Source organism: Lissotriton helveticus, chromosome 8 (assembly GCF_964261635.1).
Source record: "Lissotriton helveticus chromosome 8, aLisHel1.1, whole genome shotgun sequence".
Classification (NCBI taxonomy): domain Eukaryota; kingdom Metazoa; phylum Chordata; class Amphibia; order Caudata; family Salamandridae; genus Lissotriton; species Lissotriton helveticus.
In genome coordinates, this window is record NC_136069.1 from 288,763,507 (window position 1) to 288,781,920 (window position 18,414).

Here is an 18,414-nt window from a genome sequence, read left to right on the forward strand (position 1 = left end):
AAGAAAGGATTCTTTTATGAACAGAGAATAATAACATTTTGTTTAAAAACATATTTAGAATCTACTGTTGATTATTACAGAGTCTCTCTTCACAAGACCACGCTACTAAAGATCAACAACGCAGGAGACAGACAAATCACCCAACTCATCTGACAAGAAAGACATACGGGACGAAAGAATTACTACAGCTGAACGCAGGTAGGCTAAGGAAATAACGTTTAGAAAGTGAACAATAGATAAGGATTTTAGCTTAAACTAGGATAGTAAGTTCTGAGTAAACTTAAGGTTCTTGTTGTTCGCAGGTCGTCAGCAAGAACATTACGTCCAGTACCGGCCCTCCTCCCCATAGTCTAGCTAAATATCTTGTAGTGAAGTAAACTTTCTCAAGGTAAGGAGTTAGTCTTTAGGAAGGTTGGTCCCTTGCGTCCCTGCGAATCAACTACTCGAATCAAGAAAGACATATCAAGACCAGGTAAGAGACGACGTAGTGCTTGTCTTGACAATTCCATCCTGAAGGAAATTCGGTAGTGGAGAGAAAAAATCTGGACATAAAGCAATCGATAACAGCTAGGGTATTAGGCTCGGGTGACGGGTGGGTCAAACATCTAATAAGTTTCCAACGTAGTCTTAACAATATGCCAAGAAGTTCTCTAGGGGTATCACTCCATGCAAAGTCCTTTTTGGGACCAGATTGATAGTAGCAGACCTCGATTGTCAGACTTCAGTGGTAGACCAAAAACCCTTTGAAATCAAAGACCGTTTGGCTGTTTTACAGTACTTAAATGAAATAAAACGAAACAAAGTAACGTTTTCCTGAAGCCAACCACCACTGAAGAGAAGCCGACCATCCCAGCAAGGCCTGTCTCGATTCCTAAGTTTGGGGATCTAGTCAGAGAGACAATCGCGGACAAGAAGGAATTTGGGCCTTCTCACAGACAACCAGTACCTGTCCTAGCAATCCACGGATAAAGATCAAGAACAGTATTACTGCCGCCACTTGCTGGTAAAAAGGAGAACAGGTTTGTGTCCATCGACCTTGTCAAACCACATCATGTAGTCGATCATAAGCAGTAGGCCAAGTGGATTCCGTCAATGTTACAGACCCCCTAATCTGGCTACTATCCAATAGGTTCAAACTGAGAGACTCATCACCTCTGAAGAATCTGCAGTGCGAAATGAAGGTCTATGCAACAAAGCTATGGAACTTGTCCCTCTTGAGACCCAAATAACAGTTCATCAAGAAACACCTGTCTACAACGAAGTAGCATCTGGCTACACAAACGTAACAAGTGATCCTGTAGTTCCAGCGATTTCAACGTATCGTGATGCAATCCCAACAATTGACCGAACTGCCTCTGGCTATTTCATTAACTTTGATATGTTTTCCGAGGATCCCAGTGAACCTGAAACGTCGCCAGTAAAAAGAACTTAGAAAGAATAAGCAACAGACCTTTTTCATCACCTGGAAAAGACTTATCTGGTTTCACCATGGATTGAACTTTGGATTGTGTTGGGTGTGCTGTTTCTTCTACTTTGGTTGACTCTGGTAATAACTTTGGGAATACTGATAAATGGAAGACTTGTTAAAAAGGACACAGCAAGTAAGAACATCAACTTACTCCTCAAGCCACACAAAGTCGCATTGTGAACAAAGAGACTTGTCATCAGTGAACATCACAGCCATTCCTATACCTGGTGGTATAGCTTGGGACAGAACTGATTATGACATTTTTGGCCTGGCAGAGCTGTTGAAGATTCCACACAAGTTCAAGATTTCCTTGAATGACTTTGTTTCATCTAGTACCTTTTCTGATGATTGGGACTTCGAGACTGTTAATAATATGATGTCAGACTTAGAAATGTCTGCTGTATTTACAAACCATGAATACTTAGAAGGTTCATCATATTATAAACAAATGTATTGTTATAATCACTATGGTCATCATTTCTTGCACAAATCTGCAACCCTAGAAATGTATTGATGTATAACCAATGGGAACATTGTTCTACGCCACCAAAGGGTAGCTCAAAAAAGTTTTTGGGGAAATTTCCATACTTTTCAGGTTTTAACATTTCCAATCCCGAATCATTTTACTTTAAACATGTTAATAAGACAGGAATGAGAAGTATGCTGACAAATACCAAACTAATTTATTCTGTGGCCTTTTATGCTCAGCTGTCTTCACAAGGTTTCGACTTTTGGAAAGACAACATTGAGACAAAACTGCCTGGGGCACAAAAGACTGGCAAGTGCAGGGATTAGAAGCCTTATTTAGAACCTGCATCATCCCAGAGCAAATTATGTTTTTGAATGACACTGTCCAACATACATCTTGTCTTGGGTTAGCCAAGATAAAAGATCTAAACAATCCGTCCATACCTACACCTACACCTGATAGCAATAACACTTCAGAGGGGGAGGTCGACGTACCTACTATTATTTTGCATCACAACAGAACAGATCCAGATTGGAAAAAATGGTTAATCTGGCCCACAGACAAAAACACCTGTCAAGATAGATTCCTGAATAAAACACGGGGGTTCAAATTCACTAGGCCAGATCCAAGATATGTTCAGAGACAGCATGCAGTAATAGCAACAACATACAGTGTAGGGAAACTGTGCCTTGAATGGTTACATAGATCTACACTCAAGGATGTAAAACAAAACTTATCTTTACTTAAAGATGGTGCTGATCTAAAGGATTTCTTGCAAGGACCTACTAAACCGCGTCATAAACATTTTATATATGCCGGTATCTATGCTGCTTATAATGAAGCATGGAAGATTACGCAAGCAGAGACTGCTGAAAGAATAAGAGAACTTTATTGTATTAATTTAGAGAAATCTCTCTCTGTAGTTGACAATGGGTTAACAACTCTGTCATCCACAATATATTCTTTGGACTGCATAGTATCCTCTGCCATAGACATAATAGAACAGGACTTGGTCATGCTGCATCATGGTCAGTCGCAATTACGTTCTATCATGCCATTAGGCTGGACGTTACAAAACCTTCATTCAGGCTATCTGCCTTGGCATTTAACCAATACTCTGTCACTGTTTTCAGAATTCAATCTCACTGATAAACAGATCAAACTGGCACAGAGGGGAACAGACTATACGGTGCTGAGCATTGAAAAACTGGAAAGATTGACATTTGCAGTCGCTGAAGAGCCAGCCATTGAATTGATTATACATTGAACAATCTCTCTGCCTGTTACAATTTTCCATTTTCAATATTGCTTAAAACATATACTTGCAGGCACATATGAAAGGTTGGGTAAAGAATACATCAACCCATCCTGGGAATTACCATACACACACAGATGTTGGAGTGGGGGAAAAGAAGGGTTTCTTAGTGGTAAAAATTGTGAAAACGCACTAAGCGGTTCTCTCCTTTGTCAGGGTATTAATTTACACGGGGCCTACGATGGTTCCTCTAACAACTTATCCTGCCGCCTGCAAGGTTCACAGGCTGCAGTGATTGATCCAATTTTTGGACAGCTTTCTAATGGAAGTTACCTCATTTTGAACCATCACAGCTGCTGTGGCATGTTACCAGGTATACCATATCTCGTAACTGTGTCAGCCAGGGTCACTTGCTGTATGCAAGTATTGTTTACTAAAACCAAGACAGACCGGGAGTCGCCGTTATGACCTTCACTGAATATCTCTTCTATATAATTGATACTTTCAGCAAGTGGCAAGGACTTCTGCAGAGATACATGCCCTCTTAACTATAAATTGCCCTATACATTTCTTGCATATGTTTAGTCGTATCTTAAACATGTCTGATAACAGTGGAATTGTACATGTATTTAAGGCAGTTTTTTCTGGACTGTTAGCACCTTTTGAAGCAGTCCTAGGAATATTCCCAAACTTTGTGTGTTTGGCGGATTGCCTCTCACTTTGTGACTCGCTGTGGGGATACTATTTTTGCTCCTGCTGCTGCGATATGGCAAGCCAATCCACGAGCGATACCCAGATCACCGTGGAGACCACTCTACTGGCGATGAAGTGTCATGAGTGCATCGTCCAAATTTTGGGATTAACTCATTAAGAGAATTAAATAACACATGGTTTCTATCATTCAGACCAATTTGGCAAGATTGCATCTTACCTGTTTTACACTGCCTGCTATGCAGAGAAGAATGCGTGTTAGACACCTCTCTCACACTCCCATCAGTCATGCCAATGGACGTTGATACTTTGCTTGAACCAGTAACGACCCATACACTGTGTTGTCCCCAGCGGCTACCAATTCTGATGACGGCATTCATTGAGATCTCATAGACGCAAAATGCTGACGTAAGGTACGAGAGGAAACAGGCACACAGGGACCATCTGATTCAAACATTGCTAATACGACCATTGCTGATGGCGATGCTTCACATCTATGTGCGGTTGATCTTCTTAACAAGGTAATCCAACTTTCACCTACATTGGTAGACAAATTCTTTACAGACTTAGAAGAGTTGATGTTTTCTCCAAACAATAACACTGACTTTTGATTTGGCACACAGTGTTCTGAGAGAATCTAATTTCGACATTCATTTTTTCAAAACAAAGTTCTAACTTTGGAACTCTTTTTTCTATGATCATTAATTTTTCCACATTTTTATTTTTTCATTTTTTGGCGCAAAGTAATCTGTTTAAAGTAGAACTATTCTTAGAGAACTAGAATTCTTTGAAAAACCTCTAGAGAAAATATTTGACCTTGTCCTCATACCAACAGTTATATGTAATATGACATGAAATGGTTTGGGCGCCTTTTTCTTCTATATTTACGAGCCATTCCATAAATGTATTTTCATGATTCATTCAGACAGCATTTACAAATGTCAACTTTATGCTTGGAATGAATCTCTGATTTAAATGCCTACAGCACCAATGTGCTTTTGTGTACAACCAGCACCGTTGCATTTTTATGTGTTTTGGGTGGGTTTTAACACATCATGTTTAGATATGTTTAACATGTTTGAACTTAGTAATGTCATACAGAAAAAGTGGAGTGGGTGTTGTATAGCGTTTTAGATTCCGAATTGATTTTCTCGATTCATGCCCTTATATAGGTACAATTCATGTTGCCCTTATTTAGGCATATAAATCAAGCCCTTATTTAGGCATAGCCCATGCTACCCAAATACAGGCATGGCTGCTTCCATCCGTTCACCAAACATCACAACGATTTCTTGGAAAACCAGCTTTAGGCCGTTAGGGACTTCCCTTTGCTTGAATATTGATTTCTCCAAGAACTCAGTTAGTTTTAGAATGAACATCTATTCCTTAGGGGTTAATTCATGACGTTCATATGCCCGACTTTACGTCAAACATGGCATTCCTAAACACCTTCAAGGTATAAATATACCTTCACCTGCTATAGCAAAGCACGGATGCCGGAGCAGTTCGACAACCTACTTGCCCGACGCAGCTCGCTACAGCAAGTGCTGAAGGAAGCCGACTCTCCAGTTGACGCACTGATCAGGAAGCGGCCCTCCTCTGCTGAGAATCCAGCTCCAGTGTTTCTGACTCCAGTGTTTCTGACACCCCTTGGGAAATCGAGTCCCGAGAAAGAGATACCAGACCTCCTTCATTCTAACAAGCTATAGAGCTGATTAGAACCTAGAGAAACCTTTGGCAGATTCTTGGCAAAACTAAACCTATGCTAAAGACCATACTTACTTCCTCCCTCTTACTAGACTTAGGTTAGGTACATTGGGGTAGGCACATTTTAGAAGCACCAGTTGAGTATTTTAGTCTATGTTATTTATGTATGTATTTTTATATGGCTTAGAAACCATTATTTTATAATACTATTTTAGCTGTACGCATTATACTTTGCATTCTGTCTAATGAGTGTAGCAGTTCACCTCTCTTGCATGAGAAAGAAGACTGTTCAATAAACCTTTTATTGAAAAACACCCATCTCTCTATTTCTCTGCAACTCTGTAGAAACGAAGCATGCACGATTGACTGAGTGAACTAGTTATCTATTGTTTTCACAACTCTGAGAGATATATTCCTATTCTTGGGGAATAAAGTTGTCATATTTATGCGGTTGTCAGAAACTAATCCCTTCTTGTGAATTCGAGAAAGTTTCTAGTGACCTCTGAGCTAGCTGGCGCTCACTATTAAGTTTAGTATATTCGATAGAGACCTATTGACTTAAGTCCTACGTCAAATCTGTAGGATATATTATTCCAATGCGCAGAGCCTATTGGGAAATAGGAACTACATTACACCGCCATTTTTCCCTCACATTTCCAGCGCTAGGTCAGCGCTTCACACACTGTGCAGTCACGCCCCCTTCCTGTACTCAAAAGGGGGTGCGCCGAGCTGATGCGCAGTTGACACACAGAAACTAACCAGGGCTACAGGCAACAGGGCAGACATAGTTATTGTCTGCCACTTTGTTGTTGTTTTTTTTGACCATTTTAAAAACTTGCGCCACTCACATGCACTGTTGGGTCCCCCCTGGTCCGCCGTCCGCGCCTGATGGTCACCACGCGCTAGTCACTCTGCCCATTTTATATGCCACCGCTCCTCTATCTCCCATTAACTGCCAGTGATGACTGTCATTCAATATACGAGTCAGGAGCTTCACACTTTATATAAAGCCAGGGTCCCCACTACTCAAGAGTGTCTCCCCATCAGAGGGCAGGCCAAACTAATTGATAATAACATCAAACACTCACAGCCCAATCATGAAAAACCAGAGTCTGAGTACCTGGTGGATATCTACTGTAATTCAAGTTCTCTTCCCAAACATGCACTTGAAATCTGGTCCCTACTGAATTCTGAGAAACCTGACCTCTGCTTCATCACCGAAACGTGGTTTCATGAGTTCTCACAACACGATTTAGCAATAGCCCTACGCCACAACTGTCAGCTGACTTGACAGGACAGAAAAGACAAGAAAGGAGGAGGCATAGCTATTGCTTTTAAAACAAACAGCAAAATACATACTATAGAGGCCATACAGGCTGATTGGGGTGAAATATGTATCTTTACAATAGAGAGTTCAAGAAATGAAACCTGCCCTTCTATACAGACCCCCTGGAAATAAAGACCACTTCTCGATCAATTTAATTGAGACCATTGCTCCATACGTCCTGGCGGCAGATAATTTCATTCTTCTATGAGATTTTAATTATAAGGCTGAGCACCAAACAGACCCCTACACACTTGATCTTATCACCAGCCTTGACACACTGGGCTTAAAAAAACTGATAATAGTTCCCACCCATATCGCTGGTCATATGTTAGATCTACTATTTACCAACTCGCCCTATGTAAATATCAACCAACTTCTCCCCATCCTATGGTCCGACCATCACATAATAAGTTTCCATATGGGCCGATTATTGACTCTACCAGGTTCAACTAAAGAACAGAAGTTAAGCAGGTCTTGCAGTAAGATTAACCATGAATTATTCACTACAACTTTTGTTCTCCTCTCCCCCTCTGAGATGACCAATGTTAACAAGGCAGCCAAAAGTTTTGAGACAGCTATTGTCACATACTTAGACATAATTGCTCCTAAGAAGAAAACCTATTGCCCAAAAACACTGTCCCCCTGGTTCACTCTGGACTTAAAAAGTGATAAACTCGCTGTCAGGAAGATGGAACGCAAATGGAGACTTACAAAAAAACACAACTTATAGGCATCAGTATAACACCTTACACTGTCGCTACATGGATAACATAGCTGTGGCCAAACAATCCTACTTAGGAGACAGAATCAACCCAGCCTCCAGCTCCCATAAAGAGCTGTACAAGATTGTGAAAGAATTTACCAGCCCCCCTCCTGCATACCGTCACATATTGCCTCGCAGGATGGGTTGATTCTCTCTTCGCTTTCTTTGTAAACAAGATAAATGATATTCACAAACTTTTTCCCCAATCTATAAATACCTCACCTGAACAAAGACTGGTTTCAACCCTCCCTCGGAACACCAAATCTCTCAAAGAATTTAGTAAATTGACAGAGGAAGAAACTTCCGCCATACTAAGAAGGCTAAAATCCAGCTCGGAGACTGATCCCACATCCTCTCAGATCTTATCTAAAATTGGCCAAGCACTCATTCCCAACTTAACGTACATCTTGAATCTTTCACTATCACAATCCACTGTAGCCTCACACTGGAAGGCAGCTATGTCAGACCTTTCTTGAAAAAGCCATCAGCTGACCCCAAACAACTCGCCAATTATAGACCAATCTCTCTCCTACCCTTGTTCGGCAAAGTAATGGAATCTGCAGTTAACTACCAACTGTCCAAATATTTATAAAGTAATAATCTGTTAGACTCATCTCAATCGGGTTTCCGGTCTTATCATAGCACCGAAACGGCTCTGGTCGAGATCGTCGATAACATCAGGCTTTCTCTAGATGCTGGACAATCCCCCATCCAGATCCTACTCTACTTGTCGGCTGCCTTCGACACCATCTCTCATGGCATTCTTTTGGAGCGACTATGGGAGTGTAGTGTTGAGGGCCTCGCACTACAATGGCTCAGGAGCTATCTGACGGAACGGTCCTCTAAGGTGCAAATAGGGGGCTTTCGTTCCAAAATTTTAAGCCCCACACTTTTTAACCTTTACGTGTCGCCTTCAGCTAAAATAATCAGAGCCTACGGCTTTGATACAGTCTCTTACACCGATGACATGCAATGGTTAATCACTCTCGATCCAGATCCAACTGATACACAACGTAGATTTAAACTATGCATGTCATCGATTAATGACTGGATGTCAAATAATCACCTACTGCTCAAAAAATCATGCTCTTTGGAGATGCACAACACATTTAGACCACCACTGACTGATGGCCACCCTCCCTAGGGCCGTGCCCCCTGCCCAAGACAGCAGTCCGCAATTTGGGAGTTGTTATGGACAATAAACTTTCCATGGCTGACCACATCAACTCTGTGGTCCGCGCCATCTATGGCTTAATGTGCTGCCTTAGAAAAATCTTAAAATGGATTCCCCCTTGCTCTCGGATGCCCCTTGTGCAGGGACTAATCATCATCTGCTTGGACTATGGTAACGCATTCATAAATGAAAAGCTTCTGACAAAGCTTCAGGTGCTGCAGATCACCGCGGCGAGACTGGTCTTGAATCTCCCCCCAATCACCATTGGCTCCCAGCTTGAAGACCCTCCACTGGCTACCTATAACAGAGAGGGTTGCCTTTAAATTATGCTGCTTAGTACACAAAACATTGAACAATAATGGACCAGCCTATTTAGCAAAAAAACTGACAAACATCAGCCAGTTAGAACCCTCCGCTCGACCAGTAAACATCTCTTAACTATCCCCAAGGTCCACACTGTAAAAAATGGCTGCAGGTCCTTTTCCAGAATTGCACCTGAGCTATGGAATTCACTGCCGATACAGCTTTGCCTGGTAACCGACCACAAAAAATTCCGTAAAGCCCTCAAAACGTGGTTATTCTAACGTCTGGCCCTGCCCCTTTCTAACTTTCTGTCTTCAGCGAAGTGCTGAGACCTAAGGGTGATATATGCGTTCAATAATACCTAATACAATACATACACACACCTATACATATATATATGTATATATATAAAAATATTATATATATATATATATATATATATATATATATATGTATGTATGTATATATATATATATATATATATATGAATTTATATATATATATATATATATATATATACATATCCTAATATATATATATATATATATATATATATATATATATATATATATATATATATATATATCCTACTGGCAATAACCAGTAGGTTTTTATAGTTAGTATGTATGTATGTATAGGCATTTATATAGCGCACTACTTACCCGTAGGGTCCCAAGGCGCTTCGAGTTAGTACCACCTTTTACCTTAAACAAAGCATGTTTGATTTGCTATACACTTTTGTGCCGTTTAAATAATCTTCACAAAATGTTCCATAAAAAGTGGTCTACTTTTCCCTGTTGTGCATGGAAAGTTTTGGGGTGATTCATAAAGGGGGGACTGACAAAAAATAGGGGGCCCAAAATGATTTTAACCATGCCATGTCTATGGAGCTTTTGCAATTTTTAGACACGGCTACTTGCCGAACTACTGAACAGAATTACACATAGGGTGGCAGTCACACAAGCGTCCAAACACCATCGCTGGGGAATGTTGACTGTCCCACCTCCCCTAGATACATAATTTTCTTCTTTCTACAGATGCACCCTGTCCCTGCCCACGTTCAGAAAGGACATCAATACCTGGCTCTTTGACTGATCTGGAGTTGTTCCCTCCTAGTACTTTGACACCCTCACAGGTGAGTAGCGTGCTTTACAAACCCCTGATTGATTGATTGAACTTCTGCTGACTCAAGGAAAATGGCCGCAGCACAAGCCGCAGTAGAAAAAGGCACATTTCAAACATCCATGAGCTGTGTGGCAGGCACCATGTAGTGCCTGACACATCGCGCATGGATGTTTAGGGTGGCACCAGCCACTTAGCGGTGGCCCACGGGTATGGGGGCCCTGGTTGTGGTCCCGACAGTCCCTTTCCGGCTGCCTATTCACATATATATATATTCACTGAAAAAACCATAGGTTTCAGGGGCGTTATAGTTAGCTGGACATTTCACTCGTACAAAACCATTGAAATTCCCCCATTATAGTTAGTTCAGCTAACTATAACTCGCGCGCCCACAATGCACTGCTGATGACATCACATATTACATTACTCATGACATGGTCAGTGACATCACTCATGACATCACTGATGACATTTCAAATGACATCACTGTTTTTTTCATTGAATTTCTAAGGTTTTTTAAATGCTAATTACTAACTATGCCTACAGGAATAGGACATGTGAAGAAAGAAGAAAAAATGCACAGAAAGAAAAATGGAAATGCAGAAAGAAGCAACAGAAGTCAACAAAGAAGAAGAAAAGTGCAGGAAGAAAGAAAATGTGCAGAAAGAACAAACAGAAGAGCAGAAAGAAGCCTTGTTGCAAAATCATCCTGTACCCTCAACTTTTTCCGATGGGTACTGGTGGTAACTAACTCTGACTAACCAATCCTAGAGCCAGTGCTATGTTAAAACACACTTAGAATACATACAGTGAAAACACCTACATACACTAGGGAACACTATGCGTTGGAGTCTCTCTGTGATTAGCATTACCTCCTCTGTAAGCCCCTAGTATATAATAGGGCAGGGGGATTAAAACTACCTCTTAAAATGGGTCACAGGGCGTGTTTGCACACATCACCTCAGGCCCTGTCCCCTCCCTTCCCCACTGTGTAAACACACCCTGTGGCCATTTTAAGTTGGATGATTAAGTCCCCTTGAATCCTGAGGGTTCCTAGGGTCCAACTAGCCCACTAGGTACCTCCAGTAAGAGCCACAGAGCTGCGTTACAGAGAGATGTAAAAAGGGGCACAGCCTAGTCCACCTCTCTGCAACGCAGTGCAGTGGCGCTTACTGGAAGCACCTGGTGAACTAGTTGGCCCCCAGGGTCCCTGAAGATTGAAGGGGAATTTTTTACCCAACTTAAAACGCGCTATAGGGCGTGTTTGACAGGTCACCTCCGGCCCGGTCCCCTCCCTTCATCACTGTTTAAACACGCCCTGTGGCCTTTTAAAGTTGGGAGAATAAGTCCCCTTGAATCCTGAGGGTCCCTAGTGGTAAATTAGTCCACTAGGTACGTCCAGTAAGCACTATTGCAGAGAGATGTAAAAAGGGGCACAGCCTGCACCACCTCTCTGCAACGCAGCACAGTGGTGCTTACTGGAAGCACCTGTTGGGCAAGTTGGCCTCCAAGGTCCCTCAGGATGGAAGGGGAATTATTTCCCCAACTTAAAACGCGCCACAGGGAGTGTTTGCACACGTCACCACATGCCCCGTCCCCTACCTTCATCACTGTGTAAACACGCCCTGTGTCCGTTCTAAGTTGAGAGATTAAGTCCCCTTGAATCCTAAGGGTCCCTAGGATCAAACTAGCCCACTAGGTACCTCCAGTAAGCTCCACAGAACTGCGTTGCAGAGAGGTGTAAAAAGGGGCATGGCCTTTGAACACCTGTCTGCAACGCAGCTCCCTGGCGCATACTGGAGATACCTCTTTGGCTAGTTGACCCTCAGGGACACTCCGTACTGAAAGAGAATTAATTCCCCAACGTACAACTTTTCGTAGGCGCGTTCGCACAATGGTGAAGGAAGGAGGCGTGTCCTGAGGTGACATGTCTACAAACACGCCCTGTGACGCTTTTTAAGTTCGAAAATTAATTCGTCCTCAATCCTGAGAGTCCCTGGGGGCCAACTAGCCTACCAAGTACCTCCTGTATGCGCCAGAGAGCTGCGTTGCACAGAGGTGTTCGGAGGCCATGCCCCTTTTTACAACACTCTACAACACGGCTCTGTGGCGCTTACTGGAGGTACCTTGTATATTGGCTTGGTGGCCCCTGGGTTTGGAGGCCCTGTGCAAGTGCACAGCTTGCACATGTCTAAGGCCGCCCCTGTGATGTGTCTTGGGGTGCCTACCCAGGGACACTGCTGTTTGCTATGGCAGGGCGGGCGTCAAGGTTCCCGCTCTGTCATAGCAAACTTGAGGGCATATTAATAAGTGCCATTTCACTGCAATTTTTAAAAAAAGCCAGAAGTGCAGTGAAAATTATATTGCCCTATTTACTAGGCGACGCTAAGATGCATTAACGGATGTTAGCAGCCGGTTTACTAACAGCTCGCCTCATATCTCCAATGAGTTGCAATATAGGCGTTCCCAGTAGCAAGGTAGGTGTTCCTATGACAATATAACATGGAAGAGGAAGGTATGACAACTGCGTTGTATTTACAAGGCAGCCCTGGATATGTGGACCGATAGCAAAACTCTTGGCAATTGCGGTTTATGTTGGATCCTACCATCTGTTCTGAAGTAGACTTAAGCATGTTTAATATGCGAGCTGGATTGATATGTTAAGACCACAGTTTTATATTAACAAGCTTTTCACTTGTAAACATGAATTATTGCTGTATTTTACGCAATATTGGGGGCATATGTACAAGGACAGCGTAAAAATTATTGTCCCTTTAGCGTTAGGAAAGTGCTGCTAAAGCAGCCATAGTGGGCCTAATAATAGGCTTTTGAGAATTTGTGAGAATTCCAATAGAAGCCCAGGTTTACACCAGAACATTTTAACGCTGTCCTTGTAAATATGCCCATTACCGACTCCTACTTTTACTGTAAAAGAAAATATCACCTACTACTAATTTTTATTCTTCGTCAGGATCCCATCCCATGGGCGTATATTCAATGTTGGGGACTGTGGGTGGAGGCCCAATGTCCCTATGGTGCTAGTCAGCTCTCTGCATCCTTCGGAAGCCACCATTACTTTTCCACACGAGGACCTGCTAATATGCAGCTCCCCGTGGGGAAAAGCATTTTGCTTTGCATTTTAAAAGCAAGAGTAGGTTTCCGTGTTCTCTCTTTCAAAATGCAAACCAATGGGATCCCTGTGGAGTTCTACAAGAGTGTTTCGGAGGTGGCGGTTCCTCATCTCTTGGCTATGTTTTCGGATAGTTTACATAAGGGGGGACTGCCGCGGGATCAACGTCTTGCCACAATCATTGCCATACCAAAGCCTGGTAAGCCTACGGATGAGTGCACTTCATACCGTCTGATATCGTTACTGAATGCCGAGGCCAAGATCTTGGCCAAAATGATAGCTAACCGTCTGACCCCACATCTGGAGAAGTTAATCCATCCTGACCAGTCCGGCTTTATGCCAAATAGGAACACAGCTCTTAATCTTCGTGGGGTCCATGCGGTGTTGGCCCAAATTCCAATTCTTTCGGAACCTGCGGTGATCCTCTCACTGGACGCCCGAATGGTGTTCGACATGGTCGAGTGGCCTTATTTATTCGTGGTACTCAGGCATCTTGATTTTGGCCCCAGTTTCTGTGCGTGGGTGAAACTGCTCTATTCAAACCCACTAGCGCCTGTGGTAGCTAACGGCCACATCTTCAGAAATGTCCTTTCCCGCTCGGACGTGGCACACGCCAGGGGTGCCCTTTGTCATCCCTGCTCTTTGCCCTAGTCCTGGAACCACTGGCGGCCTGGATCGGGAGGGACCCTAGTGTGAAAGGGCTTAATTGGACCGCGGAATGGGAGGACCGCATTTCGCTCTACGCGGACGATATCCTTTTGTACCTTACCCAACCCAGGCGCTCGATTATATTCTTCTTTTTTATTCTTATATATATCTCAAGAACTCTCAGGACTGCATTGATTCCACATTCCAAATGGAATCTTCACTCATGATGCTTTTTGAAAATTCAGCTGTCAACTGTGCAGCCACTGAGCTTACCATCTTGAAACTACCTGAGGAAGGCGGAAGCTGAAACGTTGTAGTGGAAATATATTTTTGTTCTTTGGTGAATCTATCTGTTTGAGTCACTTCTTTCTTGGATATTTTATTTCTTTGTGACTCATTGTATCCTTTGGGATCCAGATTTTTGCCTTGGCTGGCTGTTGTTTTCTTGTGATCCTTCATCTTCAAGTATATATATATATATATATATATATATATATATATATATATATATATATATATATATATATATATATATATATATATATGTATATCTCCAATATATATATCATCAATATCATGACCTAATTCAGAAATTAGCAAATAGAAACATGATAAATGATTATGAGTACAAATTTCTCACGTGTCCATATCCTGCAACTGCAACTTTCTATCAGTTGCCAAAAATACACAAGGATGCCAGAAGGCCACCAGGGCGGCCTATTGTCTCTTCCATTGGCTGCCTGACTGAAGCTATGTCCCAATTTGTTGATTACTTCCTGTCAGACTTTGTAAGGACGCTGCCTTCATATATTCGTGATACGACCCATTTCATTAGGAGTATAATGGACATCTCATGGGAACAAGATATGGTAATGATTGTATTGGATGTAACTAGTCTATTCACAGCAATTGAGCATGAGAAGGGCCTACAAGCCGTATGCTATTTTCTCAAAGGAAGGTCGTTGCAACTGTCAGAACACAATGAAATGTTGATTGAATTTGCTGATTTTGTTTGACAAATAAAATTTTTCTCTTTGAGAAGCAATACTATCAGCAGGTACGGGGTACCGCAATGGGCACCTGCTTCACCCCCAGCAACGTGAATTTATTTGTCGGCTGGTGGGAGAAGCAGGTGGACTGGGCGGAGAAATATAACAAGTGGGTCAGTTGTATTATATCTTGGCACAGATACATCCATGATTTGTTCATTTTATGGAAAGGATCACAACATGAAGCTGAGGAATATATTTGTGAACTGAATAGAAATTCTCTGAATCTCCATTTTAGTGGGCACCTGAGTCAGAAAGAGGTCTCTCTCCTAGATCTTAGAGTGTTTATTAGTGAGGGTAAGATTTGCACCTCACTATTTAGGAAGGAGACCGCAGGTAATTCGGTCTTACAAGCCTCCAGTAGCCATCAATAGAGCCTTAAAGATAGCATACCATATGGTGAGCTTCTACGCATAAAGAGGAACTGCACTAACATAGAAGATTTTCATGCTGCTGCATGACAAGCTATTGACAAATTTAAGTTTTGGGGTTACGGTTGCGATTTGTTAATGAAAACATTGGCTAAGGTGGACAGAATACCAAGAAGTTGCCTACTTAAGAATAAGGAGAAACAGAATAACCAAGGGGATGACTCATGCCGGTTTATAACTACTTTTTCAAGCGAGACAGGGGCTCTATGGAAAATCTTATGTCGTAACTGTCATATTTTGAAGACAGACCAAGTGATTGGGAGGACTCTACCTAAATATCCACAAATTACATTTAAACACTGTAGATACTTGAAAGATTCTTTGGTCAGAAGCCATTACGAATCAATTCCTTTTGTGCCGAGAATCAGTACTATTACTGAGTTTTTTCCTTGTTCAAAATGCAAGGCTTGTAAAAATAGTTCGAAAGTCTTGACCTATAAGATACCTGGCATGGAGGGAGTAAAAAAGATAAATAAGTTCTTGACCTGTAACACCCCATATTGTATGTACTGCCTAGTATGCCCATGTGCGAAATCTTATATAGGCAGCACAATACACCCCACGAAATGCAGAATCTTGGAACATGCCTGGGCAATTGAGAATAAGGATTCCTCGTACCCAGTAGCGAGGCATTTTTCCCAGTATCACAATAGTGACAGGAATCTCCTGAAATTTTACTGCATTGATCACATTCCAGCTGGTGAATGCGGTGGTAACCGCGAATTGAGACTACGTAGGCTCGAGTCAAGACTTATAATCGACCTACGAACTGTAATTCCTTTTGGTCTCAACACCGAGGAAGAACTTTCCATTCATTTATGTTAGATATGTAACTTCCCCGGGGGTCGGTGGTATCTGGATTAAGCAATAGAGGTATCTGGTTAACATGGGATGAAATATAATTTGATTGCTTTGCATTTGAATTTATCTACCAAATCATGTGTAATGAATTTACTTTATTGATTTATGGATAGGCATTTGCCTTAGAGGGCACAGAGTATTAGATGTTTTGATAATGCTAAATACCAAATGTATTGGGCTTTGAATTTATGAGTAGTGTGATTATAAGCCCATCCAGGGCTCAATTGTGCAAGAAAGTGAAACAAATTCTGTTATTTAAGTTTAAATGAATTTCTTTATAGTAATTAAAGTAAAAACATATACCTATATGATGAATGAACATGTTACATCATGGCGCCCGTGTAAAATTAATGCTACGGAGAAGTCTGTTTTTTTATGTTAATGACTGTGCCGGAAACACTGTGGAGATCTTAGATAAAATGGCGTTTAATTAAGTATGTACTTTGATACAGCAGGAAGAAGGCGCAAACGCAGAAACGGGTCCTGTGCGATTTCTTTAAGTTGAATAAATAACTTTAATACTAAGGCGACCCTGGGAGTGCGGCCATTCTTTCCTTTGACCGGGGAGGAAGTTTGGAGCTGAATATATATATATATATATTCACTGAAAAAACCATAGGTTATAGACCATATATAGTTAGGAATTAGCATTTAAAAAACCTTATTTTACTCACACAAAACCATTGAAATTCCATATATAGTTAGTTGCACTAACTATATATCGCGCACCTGCAATCCACTGCTGATCATGTCACATATTACATCATTCATGACATGGTCAGTGACATCACTGATGACATCACTGATGACATCTCAAATGACATCACTGATGACATCACTGATGACATCTCATTTGACATCATTCTTGTGCTAATACGATAAACCTCTTCAGACTCTAATATAACCTTAGATACACTCAGTGTATACAGACACTCACACACTTCCACTCATCCATGGAGTTACTCACACACCGAGTCAGTCATGCAAAGAAACAATCTCATCTCCATTTCTTCAACTATACAGTTAAACACACCTTACTTATTGAAACATATACTAACACATATTTACTCTCTTATACAATCCCTGATACAAGTTCACAATGATCGATACAACCACTCACTCATTCGGTGGCTCTCATGCACAGTTATTTATATATGCCAACTCTCACATGTACTGTGTTTTACATATGTACTTACTATGACATGTAGCATTGAGATATCCATTCACTCATCAATACACTCATGCACACAGTCAACTGCCCATGTAGCTGTTTCCACATGCACTCTTGAACTCATACACCTAGTGAATAAACTGTTCACACATCTATGCATAGAGTCACACACCTTCCAGCCACCCCCACACAAACTCAATCTCCCATAGAAATACTTGGGCAAGCAATTAATAACACATATAGCCTCTCGTATAGCTAATGATCAACACATGCAGCAGTTTACAGAACAACAGACATAATGATGCACAAATTAAGACAGTTTAGTCACTAACCCATGCATTCAGTGAGACACATTTAATCACTCACTCATACAGTCAGTCACGCACCTACTAAATCCTTCATCCAGACACTTATACATCCACTCATTCTTCAATATGTAAGATATATTTTAACTTTACAGAAACATACAGTCACTGGATGTTGTCATCAGTGATGTCATCAGTGATGTCATTTGAGATGTCATCAGTGATGTCATCAGTGATGTCACTGACCATGTCATGAATGATGTAATATGTGACATGATCAGCAGTGGATTGCAGGTGCGCGATATATAGTTAGTGCAACTAACTATATATGGAATTTCAATGGTTTTGTGTGAGTAAAATAAGGTTTTTTAAATGCTAATTCCTAACTATATATGGTCTATAACCTATGGTTTTTTCAGTGAATTTTCAAGGTTTTGTAAATGCTAATTCCTAACTATATATGGTCTATAACCTATGGTTTTTTCAGTGAATTTCAATGGTTTTTTAATAGCAAATATCA